Consider the following 6,187-nt stretch of genomic DNA (forward strand, 5'->3'; position numbering starts at 1 on the left):
AGTACCAGCCACTGTGCCCACAATGCCAGCCACAGTGCCCTCAATACCAGTCAGTGTGATCAGCAGTGCTAAATGGGTGTGGTTGTGGCATGGACAAGGGTGTGACTAGTTGTGAAATGGGTGTGGTCAGGCGGCAGGTAACCAATCATCATAGTGGAAGTCGTTTGTTTCCATCAAGTTTGTTATATGTGGGCAGTGGGCACCTCTAGTAAGATGGGCACGAGATGGCGGGTCTTGTCACCTCTGCCTCACACATAAGTTACTATGAGGTGTACATTATTCCTGACACGTTTCTTTCTTGGCCTACTGAGAGAAATGTTTTGACCAGTTGAAAGTTATACAACTTGAGGATAGTGCATGTATGCGCTGCCTGCATGTAGTAATATGTGTGTGTATATATATAAATATATATATACAGCATATATTTACTTACTCCGACCCCTATATAAACCCTGCCACTCTGACCGCCGTCCACTTTCCCATGCTCCTGTTCCAATCCTGGGGTCTTTTTTGTCCCCTTGGTCCTCCACATGCTGAACATCTGGGACATGACTAATATTGCGCAATGTGCGCTTGTTCGTCGGCAGATGCAGCGTCGTGTCCAGTGTGTGAGGAGACGGCGACTTTTCTGTGGCGTTAACCCCTCTGCTGCCATGTTGGGCACAGCCTGTGACGAGGAGCGTCTCTTCCTGTGTATCCGGCCACAGGCTGCACACCGGAGACTGCTTCTTCTATCTGGGGAAGTTCATGAAGCAGAAGCCTCTGTGTGACTCATGTGAAGTAACTTGTCTGACAGGTCATGGGTCCAGGTCAGCAGGTGATTGCAGACTATTAGCTGGTTTCGATGTTAGGTACAGGTGAGTCAGTGTTAGGCATCAGGTTTCTGCATCTGCTCTGCAGGAATCCAGAGCCTCACATTCTGTGGTCTCCTGCTGTCTACCGCAGAGGAGATTGCAGCAGATCGCTCCAGAGACTAAGTCCCTCTGTTCTACTGGGCATGCTCACGAGACGATCTCCCATTGGAGATAGGGAGTCATGTGCCCTGGTCCTGCTCCAGATCTCATTGTTCCATCTCGGAGATCTGGAAGCTTCCGGAAGGTCACGGCTATAAAAAGCGCGCATGACCGTTCGGCCATGTGCTAGTATAGTCTCTAGTTGCTACTGTGTGAATGATGATGGAAGTATGAACCTGCGAATGACTCATTAAGATCCCCTCTGATATTACGAATGTGTATAGGGACTTAGTTTAGAGTCAGCGCCAGCGCGTGGCAAGCCTCAAGCCACTACAGCATCATCCACAGTGCTAGCGTCCGACATTGCGCCTGCTTCCTTGCTTTGTCGTCTAGCGGCAGTGTCCTACGCCGCACTGCAGTTGCAGCCCTCTTTGGCGTCCGCAGTAGCGACGCCGCACGCACGGTAGGTCTAGACGGATGCAGCTCCTCTGTCTTGGGTCCTGCTCCTGTGACCAGATACCGTGTGTGCATTTACCTGAGACCTGTGACACTAACAGGCTCAGCCTTTTGTGTTTACCTCTGCTGACATCTCTGTGAGCAAACAGAGATTGCTTAGCGCACTTGGGTGACGTTCAACCCGCGTGCGCATTTCCGCCTTATTGCTTGTCTGTCACTACTTAGCAGCAGTGTTTACACCTACTGCACGGTGGACCCCGAGCGGCGAACGCACTTTATTATTTATTTTTATTTAGTGTGTTCCGCCGTTCCTAACTTTATACTAGCGCCAGGGTCTGGCTAGTAATGGCAGATCAGCAGCAACTCCTACAGTACATTCGGCAGCTAGAGGGCCGGTTGGCTACTCTTGAGAGTGCTATCTCAGCTGCGAAGTGTACTGAGGCTGCTGTACAGGCAATCGCAGAGGCGGTTTCACGTATGTCCACGTTCTCCCCTGCGCCGACAGTTTCCCACCTCCCGTTGCCCGATAAATTTTCTGGTGATTGTGCCTCCTGTAGGGGTTTCGTGAGCCAGTGCTTTATCCAGCTGGAGTTACTGGCTGCGCAATTCCCTACGGAACGGGCTAAGGTGTGGTTTATTGTTTCCCTACTGTCGGGCAGGGCGTTGGAGTGGGCCACGCCACTATGGGAGCGTGCTGACCCAGAGGTTCGGACCGCTGCTCAGTTCTTAACATCTATCAAGCAGGTCTTCCTGGGACCACGGGTCACGCACGATACCTCTCTTCAGCTACTTGCATTAACTCAGGGATCTCTCTCGGTTAGCCGGTTTGTCGCTCGTTTTCGGACACTGGCTTCCGAGCTGGAGTGGTCTGATAAAGCCCTCATCCCTGTGTTTTGGAGAGGTTTAGCAGAGCATGTTAAGGATGCTCTGTCTACCAGAGAGGTGCCTGTAAGTCTGGAGGAGCTGATTGCCACTGCCACCCGCATTGATCTCCGTTTTTCGGAGCGCGGGTTGGAGCGTGCTCAAAACAGACGGAAGGTTACTTCGGCTCCCAACCTTTTTGAACCTCCGTAATTACCCGAGCCAGAGTCTTCACTCCCAGAGCCCATGGAGGTGTCGCACGCCAGTCTCGATGCGCGTCTGGCACTAAGCTCCACTCGCGGTAACCACTGTCAGCACTCTGTTCCCCAGGATAACGGAGCCTCGCAATGGCCAAACTCGGTGCCACCGGGAAAGATCTTTGACCCCACTCGCCTTCGGCCGAAGGTTCTCGCGTAGCACACGCGTCCAGGGCGGGTGGCCACTGTGGCTACATGCAGACCACAAAACTCCTGGCAGGGTCTTATTGGTGGCCGCACAGGGCTCGAGACACTAAAAAGTATATTCAGGCATGTGCCTCTAGTCCTCAGAATAGCTTCCTTAAACAGAGAGTGATGACGCCCGCCGACACATTGCGGCGTTCCACTTCAACTTCTGCTCCTGGTGATTTTTCTGCTCCCGTTGTCTCCCACGTGTCCCTTCTTAAACCTGGCGATCTTGCAGCCTCTGATACCTTCCACGTGTCCCGATTTTCCATGTCACCTGCCGGGACATCAGACTTGCTTTCGGACGAGTCTGAGGCCTATGCCTCTGATGGGCACAAGGTGGTGGATTGGAAGGCTCAGAGGGGAGGGGGCCCTAGGAGAGGGGGTAATGTTAGGCTTCAGGATTCTGCATTTGCTCTGCAGGAATCCAGAGCCTCACATTCTGCGGTCTCCTGCTGTCTATCTACCGCAGAGGAGATTACTTTGCAGCAGATCGCTCCAGAGACTAAGTCCCTCTGTTCTCCTACTGGGCATGCTCACGAGACTATCTCCCATTGGAGATCGGGAGTCATGTGCCCAGGTCCTGCTCCAGATCTCATTGGTCCATCTCAGAGATCTGGAAGCTTCCGGAAGGTCCCAGCTATAAAAAGCGTGCATGACCGTTCGGCCATGCGCTAGTATAGTCTCTAGTTGCTACGGTGTGAATGATGATGGATGATTGAACCTGTGAATGACTCATTAAGATCCCCTCCCTCTGATATTATGAATGTGTACTGGGACTTAGTTTAGAGTCAGCACCAGCGCGTGGCAAGCCTCAAGCCACTACAGCATCATCCACAGTGCTAGCGTCCGACATTGCGCCTGCTTCCTTGCTTTGTCGACTAGCGGCAGTGTCCTACGCCGCGCTGCAGTTGCAGCCCTCTTTGGCGCACGCAGTAGCGACGCCACACGCACGGTAGGTCTAGACGGATGCAGCTCCTCTGTCTTGGGTCCTGCTCCTGTGACCAGATACCATGTGCATTTACCTGAGACCTGTGACACTAACAGGCTCAGCCTTTTGTGTTTACCTCTACTGACATCTCTGTGAGAAAACAGAGATTGCTTAGCGCACTTGAGTGACTTTCAACCCGCGTGTGCTTTTCCGCCTTTTTGCTCGTCAGTCACTACTTAGCAGCAGTGTTTACACCTACTGCACGGTGGACCCCGAGCGGCGAACGCACTTTATTATTTATTTTTATTTAGTGTGTTCTGCTGTTCCTAACAGTCAGGACTAGATGTTGGGTGGAAGCCTTCCAGTATTTGTAAGGCCTCGTGCACATGCTGAGTATTTGGTGAGTTTTTACCTCAGTATTTATAAGGCCTCGTGCACACGCTGAGTATTTGGTGAGTTTTTCACTCAGTATTTGTAAGACCTCATGGACACGCTGAGTATTTGGTGTTTTTTACCTCAGTATTTGTGAGGCCTCATGGACATAGACTCATAGAGTTGGAAGGGACCTCCTGGGCCATCTGGTCCAACCCCCTGCTCAAAGCAGGATTCGCTAAATCATCCCAGTCAGATGTCTGTCCAGCCTCTGTTTGAAGACTTCCATTGAAGGAGAACTCACCACTTCTCGTGGCAGCCTGTTCCACTCATTAATCACTCTGTCAAAAGTTTTTTCTAATATCTAATCTGTGTCTCCTCCCATTCAGTTTCATCCCATTGCTTCTAGTCTTTCCTTGTGCAAATGAGAATAAAGATGATCCTTCTACAATGTGACAGCCCTTTAGATATTTGTAGACAGCTATTAAGTCTCCTCTCAGTCTTCTCTTTTGCAAACTAAACATTCCCAAATCCTGCAACCTTTCCTCATAAGACAGGGTTTGCAGACCGGTCACCATTCTCGTCGCTCTTTTCTGAACTTGCTCCAGTTTGTTGATGTCTTTTTTAAAATGTGGTGCCCAAAACTGGACACAATATTCAAGATGAGGTCTGACCAAAGAGGTGTAGAGGGAAATAATGACTTCACGTGATATAGACTGTATGCTTCTGTTAATACATCCTAGAATTGCATTTGCCTTTTTTGCTGCTGCATCACGCTGTTGACTCATATTCAGTCTGTGATCTATTAGTATACCCAAGTCTTTTTCACATGTGCTGTTGCTTAGCCCTATACCTCCCATTCTGTATATGCTTTTTTCATTTTTATTGCCCAGATGTAGTACTTTGCATTTTTCCCTGTTAAAACCATTCTGTTAGTTGCTGCCCACTGCTCCAGTTTATTTATATCTTTTTGAATCCTCTCTCTCTCATCTCTAGTATTAGCTATCCCTCCTAGCTTTGTGTCATCAGCAAATTTAATCAGTTTACCCTCAATTCCTTCATCTAAATCGTTGATAAAGATGTTGAACAATACAGGGCCCAGGACACAGCCCTGTGGTACCCCACTTGAGACATTCTTCCAACTGGATGTGCAGCCATTTACGACCACTCTTTGGGTCACTAAGCCAGTTATGAATCCACCAAACAGTTGCCTTGTCCATTCCATACTTAGCCATTTTTTCAATAAGAATTGTATGAGATACTTTGTCAAATGCTTTGCTGAAGATATACTATATCTACAGCATTTCCTTGATCCACCCAATCAGTGATTCCGTCATAGAAGGAAATTAAGTTAGTCTGACATGACTTATTAGTTACAAACCCATGCTGACTCTGTTTGATCACTTCATTCTTATCCAGGTAATGACATACGTGTTGTTTAATAATTTGTTCAAAGATCTTTCCTGGTATAGAAGTCAGACTCACTGGCCTATAGTTGCCTGGGTCCACCTTCTTCCCCTTTTTGAAGATAGGAACAACATTTGCTCTTCTCCAGTCTTCTGGGACTTCTCCTGTTCTCCAAGAATTTTCAGATTATGGAGAGGGATCAAAAATTTCTTCTGCTATCTCCTTCAGTACTCTGGGGTGTAATTCATCTGGACTGGGAGACTTGAATTAATTTAGGTTAGCTAAGTGTTTCCTCACTATCTTTCTGTTTATAGATATCCTGGATTCTTCTAGACACGCTGAGTATTTGGTGTTTTTTACCTCAGTATTTGTGAGGCCTCGTGCACATGTGTATTTTCTGTGTTTTTTACCTCAGTATTTAACCCCTTCCCGCTCCTTGACGCACAGTATTCGTCATGAAAACTAGTGACTTCCCGACCCCGTCACATGACCCGTCACATGAACGGGGGGCCCACAGAGTCTGAACAGGCTGGGGCCCTGGTTACCCTTAATCCACCCCTGCTTTCCATTATTAACCCGGCTTAATGTCACCTTTCAATAGCAAGGTGACATTAACCCATTATTATTAACCCAATAGCCACCGCTAAAGGCAATGGGAATAGTGAGGCTGAGTGCCAGAAAAGGCGCATCTTATAGATGTGCCTTTTTGGGGTGGTTGGGGCAGATTTTTTTAGCCAGGGGAGGGGGGCAAAAACAATGATCCC

This window comes from Dendrobates tinctorius, unplaced genomic scaffold, assembly GCF_039654945.1.
Source record: "Dendrobates tinctorius isolate UK_male_01 unplaced genomic scaffold, ASM3965494v1 ptg000192l, whole genome shotgun sequence".
Taxonomy (NCBI): domain Eukaryota; kingdom Metazoa; phylum Chordata; class Amphibia; order Anura; family Dendrobatidae; genus Dendrobates; species Dendrobates tinctorius.